Below are 14,257 nucleotides of genomic sequence, written 5' to 3'. Positions count from 1 at the left end.
CCCCATTGTGGGGCTGCTTCTGCTTTCTAGACAGCCCACTCGCCTTTTTCCGGGAAGCATGCTTTCACCTCGCTTAATAAAGCGCTTGCTCCTTAAAACTGCTCTGTGTCTCCTGATTGTATTCTTTCCTTCAGGAGGACAAGGACTGAGGAATTGCTATTTTGCTGCTAACACTTGCACTAAAAACCTTTTTCTATGACAGTGACAATACAACTTTCAGAAATGATTTTAGAAGTCACTTGCCAAGTAAATATCAAATAGGGCACAGGAATGACACTACTGAGCAATTTACTTGGGTATGGCAAGATGCTGAGGGAGCTGGCCAAGCTACATTTTAAACACTAAGCACCAAGATTGTCCAGGCCCCATAAATCATTTCAGATCTCATTAAAACCAAGTGAACAATGCCAATGAGACCATCTAAGGCCAACTTCAGCTTTCTTCTGTATTAGGTTAATTCAAGAAAAAAGAAATTCCACAGACCTTCAACTTTCAATTACAATACCATCTTGTGGAAAATACTAAAGCAATGCAAAAGACTCATTACCATCTTGATACAGCAGTTAGCAAACCACTGCAGAAATATGGTAGATACGTGAGAACTTAATACACCAATGGGAAATGTTTACATCAAAGTTTTCTAATTCTACAAGGTAAAAATCACTCCAAGATGCAAAACTATGTTCCATACCATTAAGGTCCAGCCAACCACATTATCATGAGGAAGGGAGGTAGTCACACTGCAGCAAGGAAGAAAGCATATGGAGAATCGCGGCAAGATGGCGGAGGAGTAAGACAGGGAGATCACCTTCCTCGCCACAAATACATCAGAAATAAATGTACATGTGGAACAGCGCCTACAGAACAACTACTGAATGCTGACAGAAGACCTCAGACCTCCCAAAAGGCAGGAAACTCCCCACGTACCTGGGGAGGGCAGAAGAAAAAAGAAAAAGAAAAAGGGACAAAGGAAACAGGACTGGACCTGCCCCTCCGGGAGGGAGCTCTGAAGGAAGAAAACTTTCTGCACACTCGGAAGGGCCTTTACTGGTGGAGGACAGGGGGACGGTAGTTTCAGAGCCTTGGAGGACAGCGCAGCAACAGGGGTGCAAAGGGCAAACCAGAGAGATTCCCGCACAGAGGATCGGTGCCGACCGGCACTCACCAGCCCGAGAGGCTTGTCTGCTCAACCGCCGGGGCGGGCGGGGGCTGGAAGCTGAGGCTTGGGCTTCAGGGGTCGGATCCCAGGGAGAGGACTGCGGTTGGCTGCGTGAACACAGCCTGAAGGGGGCTAGTGCGCCACAGCTAGCTGGGAGGGAGTCCGGGAAAATGTCTGGAGCTGCCGAAGGGGCAGGAGACCTTTGTTGCGGGGTGTTGGAGGGGCAGCCCACCATAGGAGTCTCCTGTTCTGTGCACTCACAGACAACAAGGACACACCTACGCGAGCACGAGCACAAGCTACAGCTGTTATCGTGGACCCCAGAGGCTGTCGCCGATGTCACCAAGGATCCTGTGTGCAAGGCAGATCACTGCCCACACCTTGCCAGCAGCCCGTGCAGCCCGCCACGGTCCGGGGCCAACTTTCCCAGGAGAACACACGGCCCGCCTCAGGCTCTTGCAACTTCACGTCGGCCTCTGCCGCCACAGGCACTCCCTGCACATCCCAACTGTGACTGCCATATCCCTCCCTCCCCCGGCCTGAGTGAGCAAGTGAGCCCTAATCAGCTGCTGTTTTCACCCCTTCTTGCCTGCGTGGGGAAGAGACGCCTGACAGCAGCCCACACACAGAGGCAGGGCCGCCACCAAAGCTGAACCCCAGTGACTGTGCTACCGAAGAAAGGAAAGGGAGATATCCCTGTGCGGCCTCAGGAGCAGCAGATTAAACCCCACAATCACAATCAACCGGGTGAACCATGCACTAGTGGAACACCTGAATATACAACGAGTGTTCCTACAACTGAGGCTGCAGACTTTGGGGGCAACTGGGGACTCTGGGGGCAAGTACACACGGGAGTAACGCCAGATGAGAGTGTGAACGGCCCCCTCGGTGGCCACAGCAGGTCCAGAGACCTACCTATAATTACTGGAGGGCATTCTGGGCAGGCAGGGGTTGGCTGGGGCTCACTATGAAGGCAAGGACACTGACAGTTAAAGCCACAGGAAAATACCACTGCTTTCTTTTGGTTGTTGTTGTTATTTTAATTATTCTTTTAATTTTTTATTTACTTTTTCTTTTCATTTGATGCTTTTATTTTTAACACATTTTTTATTTCACTTTCTTTTCCTATTTCTGCTGGACTTTTTTGTTACACTGCGTTTTTTCCTCGAGTTTGTTTTGCTTTTTTCTCATTTTACTTTTAACTGTATTTCCCATTTTTCTGCTTTTAATGTACTACTTCATTGTTTTGTACTTTTTCCTTTTGTTTTCATCTTTCTTTTGTCTTTACCTTTATTTTTTTTGATTGTTCTTGTGTGTTTGTTTTATGCTTTCATTGCCTTTTTTTTAGTTTGCTTTCTGTATTTGAGTTGTTTCTGGTTTTATGTTTTTGTTAGTTTAGCATTTAGTGTTTGCTTTCATTTTGAGGTTTCTTTATTGGTTTGCTCTCTTCTACTTTGTTTTCTCTTTTTTTCTTTTATCTTTTCTTTTCCTTCTGTGAGTGCATGAATGTATGTTTCCCTGTGTGATATTACTGTCTGTTTAGTTTTCTTTTTATCATTTGTCTTGCGGTTTTGTCTGTTCATTTGTTTGGATTCTTGTTTTGGGGTTTTCTTTTCTTTTTTTCTTTCTTTCTTTCTTTTCTTTTTTTTCTGTTTCTTCTTCCTTTTCTTCCCCACCCACTGTGGCTTGCAGGGTCTTGGTGCTCTGGCCGTGGGTTGGGCCTGAGCCTCCGAGGTGGGAGAACTGAGTCCAGGACATTGGACCACCAGAGAACTCCCAGCCCCATGGAACTCTTAATCAGTGACAGCTCTCCCAGAGGTATCCGTCTCAACACTAAGACACAGCTCCACCCAAGCTGCATTGCCGGATGCCTCCATTGTTGGATGTCTCACACCAAACAACTAGCAAGACAGGAACACAACTCCACACATTAGCAGATAGGCTGCCTAAAGTCATACAAAGCTCACAGACACCCCAAAACACAACACCAGTTGCTGCTCCGCCCACCAGAGTGACAAGATCATGCTCCACCCACCAGAACACAGGCACCAGTTCCACCAGCCAGAAAGCGTACAGTAGCCACTGGACCAACCTCAGCCAGTGGGGCCAGAAAACAGAAGTAAGTGAAACTACGAACCTGCACCTACAGAAAGGAGACACCAAACACAGTAAGTTAAACAAAATGAGAAGATGGAGAAATACGCAGTAGCTGAAGGAGCAAGGTAAAAACCCACCAGAGCAAACAAATGAAGAAGAAATAGGCAGTCTACCTGAAAAAGAATTCAGAGTAATGATAGTAAAGATGATCCAAAATCTTGGAAATAGAATGGAGAAAATACAAAAAATATTTAACAAGGACTAGAAGAAATAAAGAGCAAACAAACAATGATGAACACAATAACTGAAATTAAAAATACTCTAGAAGAATCAATAGCAGAATAACTGAGGCAGAAGAACAGATAAGTGAGCTTATCTGTTAGATAAGCTCAGGATAGAAGATAGAATGGTGGAAGATAACTGCCATGGAGCAGAATAAAGAAAAAAGAATGCAAAGAATTGAGGACAGTCTCAGAGACTCTGGGACAACATTAAAGGCACCAACATTCAAATTATAGGGGTCCCAGAAGAAGAAGAGAAAAAGAAAGGGTCTGAGAAAATATTTGAAGAGATTATAGTCAAAAACTTCCCTAACATGGGAAAGGAAATAGTCAATCAAGTCCAGGAAGCGGAGAGAGTCCCATACAGGATAAACCCAAGGACAAACATGCTGAGACACATATTAATCAAACTCTCAAAAATTAATTACAAAAAAATATTAAAAGCAGCAAGAGAAAAGCAACGAATAACATACAAGGAAATCCCCATAATATTATCAGCTGAGTTTTCAGCAGAAACTCTGCAGGCCAGAAGGGAGTAGCAGGATATATTTTAAATGATGAAAGGGAAAAACATACAACCAAGATTACTCTACCCAGAAAGGACCTCATTCATATTTGACAGAGAAATCAAAAGCTTTCCAGAGAAGCAAAAGCTAAGAGAATTCAGCACCACCAAACCAGCTCTACAGCAAATGCTAAAGGAACTTCTCTAGGCAGGAAACACAAGAGGAGGAAAAGACTGACAAAAACAAATTCAAAACAACTGAGAAAAAGGTAACAGGAACATACATATTGATAATTACCTTAAATGTGAATGGATTAAAGGCTGCAACCAAAAGACACAGATTGGCTGAATAGATACAAAAACAAGACCCATATATAAGCTGTCTACAAGAGACCTGCTTAAGACCTAGGGACACATACAGACTGAAAGTGAGGGGATGGAAAAAGATATTCCATGAAAATAGAAATCAAAAGAAAGCTGGAGTAGCAATACTCTTATCAGACAAAATCAACTTTAAAATAAAGACTATTACAAGAGACAAGGAAGCACACTACATAACGATCAAGGGATCAACCCAAGAAGAAGACATAACAATTATAAATATTTAACCACCCAACATAGGAGCACCACAATACACAGGCAAATGCTAACAGCCATAAAAGGGGAAATCGACAGTAACACAATCACAGCAGGGACTTTAACACCCCACTTACCCCAAGGGGCAGATCATCCAAACAGAAAATAAATAAGGAAACACAAGCTTTAAAAGACACATTAGACCTAATGAACTTAATTGATATTTATAGGACATTCCATTCAAAAACAACAGAATACACTTTCTTCTTAAGCGCACATGGAACATTCTCCAGGACAGATCACAAATCATGGGTCACGAATTAAGCCTAAGTACATTTAAGAAAATTGAAATCACATCAAGCATCTTTTCCAACCACAACTCTATGAGACTAGATATCAATTATAGGAAAAAAACTGTAAGAAATACAAATACATGGAGGCTAACCAATATGCTACTAAATAACCAAGAGATCACTGAAGAAATCAAAGAGGAAATCAAAAAATACCTAAAAACAAATGACAATGAAACATGATGACCCAAAACCTATGGGATGCAGCAAACGCAGTTCTACGAGGGAAGTTTATAGCAATACAATCCTACCTCAAGAAACAAGAAAAGTCTCAAATAAACAATCTAACCTTACACCTAAAGCAATTACAGAAAGAACAAAAAAATAAATAAAAAACCAAAGTTACCAGAAGGAAAGAAATCATAAAGATCAGATCAGAAATAAATGAAAAAGAAATGAAGAAAACAAGAGCAAACATCAATAAAACTAAAAGCTGGTTCTTTGAGAAGATAAACAAAATTGATAAACCATTAGCCATACTCATCGAGAGAAAATGGGAGAAGACTCAATTCAACAGAATTAGAAATGAAAAAGCAGAAGTAACAACTGACACTGCAGAAATACAAAGGATCATGAGAGACCACTACAAGCAACTATATGCCAATAAAATGCACAACCTGAAAGAAATGGACAAATTCTTAGAAAAGTACAACCTTCCAAGACTGAACCAGGAAGAAAGAGAAAATATGAACAGACCAATCACAAGCACTGAAATTGAAACTGTGATTAAAAATCTTCCAACAAACAGAAGCCCAGAACCAGATGGCTTCACAGGCGAATTCTATCAAAGATTTAGAGAAGAGCTAACACCTATCCTTCTCAAACTCTTCCAAAATATAGTAGAGGGAGGAACACTCCCAAACTCATTCTACATGACCACCATTACTGTGATACCAAAAACTAGACAAAGATGTCACAAAAAATGAAAATTACAGGCAGGTATCACTGATGAACATAGATGCAAAAATCCTCAACAAAATACTAGCAAACAGAATCCAATAGATCCTGATTAAAAGGATCATAAACCATGATCAAGTGGGGTTTATCCCAGAAATGAAAGGTTTCTTCAATATATGCAAATCAATCAATATGATACACTATATTAACAAATTGAAGGATAAAAAACATATGATAATCTCAATAGATGAAGAAAAGCTTCTGACAAAATTCAACACCCATTTATGAAAAAAAACTCTCCAGAAAGTGGGCATAGAAGGAACCTACCTCAAAATAATAAAGGCCATATATGACAAACCCACAGTCAACACCGTTCTCAATGGTGAAAAACTGAAAGCATTTCCACTAAGATAAGGAACAAGACAAGGTTGCCCAATCTCACCACTATTATTCAACATAGTTTTGGAAGTTTTAGCTACAGCAATCAGAGAAGAAAAAGAAATAAAAGGAATCCAAATCGGAAAAGAAGAAGTAAAACTGTCACTGATTGCAGATGACATGATACTATATATAGAAAATCCTAGAGATGTCACCAGAAAACTGCTAGAGCCAATCAATGAATTTGGTAAAGTAGCAGGATACAAAATTAATACACAGAAATCTCTTGCATTCCTATACACCAATCGTGAAAAATCTGAAAGAGAAATTAAAGAAACACTCACATTTACCATTGCAACAAAAAGAGTAAAATATCTAGGAATAAACCTACCTAAGGAGACAAAAGACCTGTATGCAGAAAACTATAAGACACTGATGAAAGAAATTAATGATGATACAAACAGATGGACAGACATATCACGTTCTTGGATTGGAAGAATGAACACTGTGAAACTGACTATACTCCCCAAAGCAATCTACAGATTCAATGCCATCCCTATGAAACTACCAATGGCATTTTTCACAGAACTAGAACAAAACATTTCACAATTTGAATGGAAACACAAAAGACCCCGAATAGCCAAAGCAATCTTGAGAAAGAAAAATGGAGCTGGAGGAATCAGGCTCCCTGACTTCAGACTATACTACAAAGCTACAGTAATCAAGACAGTATGGTACTCACACAAAAACAGAAATATAGATCAACGCAATAGGATAGACATCCCAGAGATAAACCCACACACATATGGTCACCTTATCTTTGATAAAGGAGGCAAAAATATACAATGGAGAAAAGACAGCCTTTTCAATAAGTGGTGCTGGGAAAACTAGACAGCTAGATGTAAAATAATGAAATTAGAACACTTCCTAACACCATACACAAAAAAAACTCAAAATGGATTAAAGACCTACATGTAAGGCCAGACACTATAAAACTCTTAGAGGGGGACTTCCCTGGCCGTCCATTGGCTAAGACTCCATGCTCCCAATGCAGGGGGCATGGGATCGATCCCTGTTCGGAGAACTAAGGTCCTGCATGCCACACCGAGTGGCCCAAAAAAAAACTCTTAGTGGAAAACACAGGCAGAACAATACTCTATGACATAAATCACAGCAAGATCCTTTTTTGACCCACCTCCTAGAGAAATGGAAATAAAAACAAAAATAAATGAGACCTATGAAACTTAAAAGGTTTTTCACAGCAAAGGACACCATAAACAAGACAAAAAGACAACCCACAGAATGGAAGAAAATATTTGCAAATGAATCATCTGACAAAGATTAATCTCCAAAATATACAAGCAGCTCATGCAGCTCCGTAACATAAAAACAAACAACCAATCATAAAATGGGCAGAAGACCTAAATAGTCATTTCTCCAAAGAAGACATAAAGATGGCCAACAAACACATGAAAAGATGCTCAACATCATTAGTCATTAGAGAAATGCAAATCAAAAGCAAAATGAGGTATCACCTCACACAGGTCAGAATGGCCATCATCAAAAAGTCTACAAACAATAAATGCTGGAGATGGTGTGCAAAAAGCGAACCCTCCTTCACTGTTGGTGGGAATGTAAATTGATACAGCCACTATGGAGAACAGTATGGAGATTCCTTAAAAAACAAAAAATAGAACTACCATATGACCCAGCAATCCCACTACTGGGCATATACCCTGAGAAACCATAATTCAAAAAGAGTCATTTACCACAATGTTCATTGCAGCTCTATTTACAATAGCCTGGACATGGAAGCAACCTAAGTGTCCATCCATCGACAGATGAATGGATAAAGATGTGGCACAAATATACAATGGAATATTACTCAGCCATAAAAAGGAACGAAATTGAGTAATTTGTAGTAAGTCAATAGACCTAGAGTCTGTCATACAGAGTGAAGTAAGTCAGAAAGAGAAAAACAAGTACCATATGCTAATGCATATATATGGAGTTTAGAAAAATGGTACTGATGAACTTAGGGTAGGGCAGGAATAAAGATGCAGACATTGAGAATGGACTTGAGAATACAGGGGGGGAAGGGGAGGCTGGGATGTAGTGAGAAAGTTGCATGGACATATATACACTACCAAATGTAAAATACACAGCCAGTGGGAAGCAGCAGCATAGCACAGGGTATGGGCTTGTTGCTTTGCGATGACCTAGAGGGGTGGGATAGTGAGGGTGGGAGGGAGGCTCAAGAGGGAGGTGATATGGGGATATATGTATGCATTTAACTGATTCACTTTGTTTTACAGCAGAAAGTAACAATATTGTAAAGCAATTATATTACAATAAAGATGTATTTTTAAAAAAGATAGCATATGGAGACAAATGTGTCTGGTGTCTGAATTCATAGTCCGTTTTGCTGATGATTTAGAACTTGTTCTAGATGTTCCAGGCCGGCTAGTGACCTGTATCAGAGAGCTGAAGGCTTTCAGTGGCCTCAGGATATCTTTTTTTAAGGAAATCTTATTTTCACAAAATACCTGGCTGGTTCACTGGGAGGTATTGGAAAACCGTTAGTTATATGAGATCAAAACCAGGTCATACCCAATAACAGTCTAGCTACACGGTGTTAATAACAAACTCTGAAATATAAGCTATCACAAGGACTGGCTAAGAGGCCTCCTTATTTAAGAGATGAGTAAATGGTCTTATAGAGGTTATATACCTTGAGGTCCCAAGTAGAGGTGATGAATGCAGGATCTGGACCAGATGGGTTGAGTGTAAGTCTAGCTTCTTTACTTTCTAACTGTAAAAACTTGAGCAAATTATTTAATCTCTGACTCACTTTCCTAATATGTAACCTGGAAGTGATAATACTCATCTTGATGGGTTGCTGTGTGGACTCAATGAGCTAAAACCCACAGAGTGTGCAGACAAGTGCCTGGCACCCAGGGATGCTCAACAACGTGAGCAACTACCATTACTCGTGGTCCTCAGTGGTAGAGTCAGGACAGGAGGTCATGTCTAGTGGATCCTGGATCCAGCTAGCCAGTCGTGCCAACGGTGGCAACAACTTCAGTGTCTGGGGTAAGGTGTTGGTAAAAATGGGGATGAACAGGTCACACGAGCAACAACTTGTGAGAACAACAGAAGACCTTTGCTCGCTAGTTAGTATTCAGATCTCAGTTGGCTCATTTTTAGGGAACAACAAATCCATAAGGGATTTAGGAGGAAGAGAGAGGAAAGAAGAGAAGGTAAGGAAAGTTTTGCTTAAATATTAGTACCAATATTGTGTTTTTAAAAGTAAAGAAAAAATTAAAAAATAACAAAACCTATCTAAAATATTTTAAAATAGCCAAATTCCACACGTCCTATGTTATAGCAACAATAACGCAAAGAAGTTTCCTAAGAGAAGTGAAAGATACCTACCTGTAAGAGAACAAAAGAATATCTTTTTGTTGAAAAAGTACTTCTTTTATGCTGAGTTATTCTAATGTAGCCTTGATCACTATACTTTCTTTCTGGTGGATAATGTCCGGAAGACATGTCTTTGATAAATACTATTTTCTTTGAAAAGCAATACAAGTAAAATAAATAAATTTCTATTCCAAGATTAAGCAACTAACTCTACTTTAAACCACAGCACGTGGAAATTACTCTTAACCTGTTTACCTGATTTTCTATTGTCCTTTTATTTTTCTATTGCTCAAAACTCATCACTTCTATTGATACTTAGAATGAATCAGTTAAGTTCAGCTGGTATGATGCAATGAAACCCAAAATAAGAGTTGCTTCATCAAGACATTAGTTTCTTTCTTTTACATTTAAAAAGCCTGGACATGTGGTGTCCATGGCCAGCAGAGCAGTCCCTCAAGGTTGTCCTCAGATCCAGCCTCCTTCCAGCCATCCGTGGAGGATGCCCCATTTCTTCATGGTCTAGGATGGCTGCCACACCTGCAATCCTAACATCCACCATCCGGCAAGAGGGGGGACAAGGAGAATAGCCTCCTTCCACACCCTGAACACACCTGCTCGCGTCTTATTGACAGGAACCTGGTCCCCTGATCGCTCCTACGAAGAAGTGGAGCTGGAAACTAGCTTGGCAGAGCCCCACTTTTGCTCAGGAAGGGAGAGTGAATATCGGAAGACACGCAGCAGACTCTGCCTCAGGAAGGACATCAAATAATGCAGAATAGATGACCCTGTTGCAGGCGGGCAGGGTATCAGCTGTATTGGTCGTGGCTGAAAAATCTGAGAACCAAAGGACGCGTAGCTCTGCACAGGCTTGAGTAAATGGGAGACCGGATTGTGTAGATTGTGTGTTGATTCTCTGCTCACTTGTACCTTCCTCGTGAGGCACTTATGGTCTGGCTAAAAAGCAATTTTCAGGATACAGTCATCAGCCATAAGACCCAGGTGATAACATGTTCAGACCCAGGTCTGTGCAATTTCGGATCGTTTTCAACTAGGATTGAGGACTCCAGCCTGATTCCGTGTTCTTTGTCTAAATATATCATTACCATTGACAGGACAGATATTGCACTTTACTTTTAACTCCAGAAAGAGTGGAAATTCAAGGTCTTGAGAGGCGTCGGAGTGTAATGGTCATAAGTGCAAACTCAGGAGCCTGATGGCTTGAATTTCAATTCCAGTTCCTCTTTTTACTAAAACTGTGAGTTGGACAAGTTATTTAATTTCTCTCCACCCCGGGTTCCTCATCTACAAAAATGGACATAATAACAAAATCTAATTGATAGAGAGTTGGTGTAGGAATTAAATGAATTTACAGTTGTAAACATTTATTATAGGGCCTTGCACATGGTATTTGTTCAAAAAAAATGTTAGCTCTTATCAACTGCAGACTTGTATTCTGGAAAAAAACAGTGCACTGTAGCCTGCAACCATGCGGTTGATGGCTAAAAAAGTAAAAACCACAGTCTGAGGAAGTGTTTGATGTTAGTGGGGGAGATATGGGTTTTGTCATACTCAATCTGGAATTTATTTTTTTCTTCTGAAGAGAGAGCTAGCACAAAATCTTCAGACTACCACAACATAATTCAGAAACTGGGACGTGGAAATGACTGGATATTCTGTGGAAGGACACAGACGCTGATGTCAGAGAGAAATAGTGCCCTACAAAGAGAGAGAACATGTTACAGGACAAAGGAAGCGGCATTCTTCAACGTGGTAAATACAGAAGGAATTGCATCAAGTTGTGTACCGTGAGGGACTGGGATAGCTGGTCTATAGAAATGCATTTGAATGCTGACTGTGTAAAGGAGAACCTTGAGTCCTTTTGCTGACTGTGAAGTCTAGGTGGCTATTACTGGAGGCCCTGGAGCAGGAAGGGATGTGTGTAATGTGACAAGGACAAGGTCGGCAGACCCCGCAGAACCTGGATTACAAAGGACTGCCCTTACGTTTCACTTAGCCACTAACATACTTCTTTTTGTTTGTTTTTTAAAATTTATTTTATTGAAGTATAGTTGAGTTACAATGTTGTGTTAATTTCTACTGTACAAAAAAGTGATGGGTTATAAATATATATATATATATATATACACATTCTTTTTTATATTCTTTTCCATTATAGTTTATCACATGATATCGAATATAGTTCCCTGTGCTATACAGTAGGACCTTGTTGTTTACCCATTATCTATGTAGTAGTTTGCATCTGCTAAACCCAAACTCTCCATCCATTTCTCCCCACCCTGCTCCCCCTTGGCAACCACAAGTCTGTTCTCTATGTCTGTGAGTCTGTTTCTGTTTTGTAGATAAGTTCATTTTGTCATATTTTATATTCCACATATAAGTGATATCATATGATATTTGTATTTCTCTGTCTGGCATACTTCACTTAGTATGATAATCTCTAGGTCCATCCATGTTGCTACAAATGGCATTATTTCATTCTTTTTTATGGCTGAGTAGTATTCCATTGTATATATGTACCACATCTTCTTTACCCATTCATCTGTCGATGGACGTTTAGGTTGTTTCCATGTCTTGGCTATTGTAAATAGTGCTGCAATAAACACTGGGGTGCATGTATCTTTTCTAATTATAGTTTGCTCCATATATATGCCCAGGAGTGGAAATGCAAGATCATATTAGCCACTGAAGTACTTTTTATAGGAGAAATTGAAATTTAATGCCAGAATTCTAATCTATTTCATTTGTAATATTTTGCCATATGAGAACACATATGTTTTTATTCTTAAATTAATTATATAATCTTCAGCTCACCCTGTGACCTGATAATACCCATCTTATTTGGTTGTCATTATAAAGTATGGAGTTAAACAGCCTCTTCAGGTGTTGTCTGGACCTGATTGAGTGGACTCCCAAAGACAATTACACTTTCCTGATGCCACAGTGAGCAAACAAAACAGGCAGCACCTCAAACAGAGGAGCCTTCCCCTGGCTGACGGCCCCTAACTGTGCTACATGCAATAGCTCTTCCAGAGAAAAGTGAGAAAAAATATTTTAATAACAAATGTTCTATTTTAATAAATCCATGTGTGGTAGATCTCTTTAAAGTTGTCATTAATAAGGCTCTTTGATATAAAGAAAGAACATGAAAAACGTTATATTATTAAAGTTCAACCTCATGTTAAAGAATTACTTTTTAGTTCAGATAATTTATTTGAAGAGGAAAACAAAGACAGAGATGAGATAACAGGCCTTGTGAATGATTTATACACTGTTTGGGGCCATGCCTGGGTCATATTTATATCCCAGAATGAGAACAGCAAAACAATATGCAATGTTTTCAGTCAATTACTGAATCCAACTTTACACTCAACATGTATTTATTGGCATTTACTTTATGCCAGACATTATCTTGGATCCTGGGGAAATAATGGAGACCAAAACAATCTTTCTATCTTCATAGAATTTGTGTTCTACTTAACTTGTATAGAAATCACAAACATTTTCTGATGAGCTAGAATTCACTCATTAGGGATTTAATTCCAGAATTCTCTGCCAGATATTTCCCAAAATCCCTGAGAGGAAAGGCCTAGGAGAACACCAGAAGCAGAACTAAGGAATTCTTGCTCCTCAATTTATGAGAAATAGTGGGCAAGATGAATTCCTTCTCATAAAAATAATGTCACAGAAGCTACCCAGCTCTGAAAGGAACAGAGCAAGGCTGTCCTCATACCCCAGTCTCCACCTGCAGGCTGAGAGCCACCAGTAAGCAAATATAGGCTTCTGGTCTGATACAGGTTTCCTTCATGAAACTTACAAAATCTAAACCCTTCACCATCCCAGATATACATGAACATTACATGCACAGGCAAACAAAGAGAAGAAGACTGAAAACTAAAAACATGTCAATTAACCATAACATGGGAAAGATCTAGGGATTCAGATCTTTTAAAGAAACCCAGGCCCTTGAAACTGGTGATCCCACAGTAACAAAAGATTCCCATAGGTAAATCTATAGTCATGGCCTTAAAATATGATCAGGGATATAAAATTTAGAAAACCAATGTTCTGGGGAGATGGCCTTCAGACATGGCTTACTGCCCCTCCATTCCCAGCTCCACCTTCACTGTCTCTTCTGAGCCAAAGGCCAGCCAGGTATGAGGTGTTGGTTAGAGTCTCAAGATAGAGAATTGGTGTGGTTTTTCTCAATGATAGATTGAGTGAGAGTCTGGACACAGCCTCTGAGAGTGCTGGGGTAAGGACCCGGGAGATCCTGGGGATCTGACACACGTGAGACAGTCGTCACTTGGGCTGCTCCAACAGAGATGATTTTCAAGTAACCTAACAGTATATTTAAATTTAAAGGGACCCAATAACCACGAGAGGGAGATAAAAATAAGCACATGCCAGTGACAGAGAACCACTGGAGAAGACAGCTGATGACTTCAACAAAAATTATAATCAGAATACCTAAGGAGGTGTATTTACAGGACAAAGAGAAGTCTTGCTGAAGAAAACACTGCTTAACAAAATCATTTTAAAAATTAAAAGATTCCAAAAGTAAAGCATTCAG

Source organism: Leucopleurus acutus, assembly GCF_964270905.1.
Source record: "Leucopleurus acutus genome assembly, chromosome: 4".
Taxonomy (NCBI): Eukaryota; Metazoa; Chordata; class Mammalia; order Artiodactyla; family Delphinidae; genus Leucopleurus; species Leucopleurus acutus.
This window is presented reverse-complemented; position numbering follows the sequence as displayed.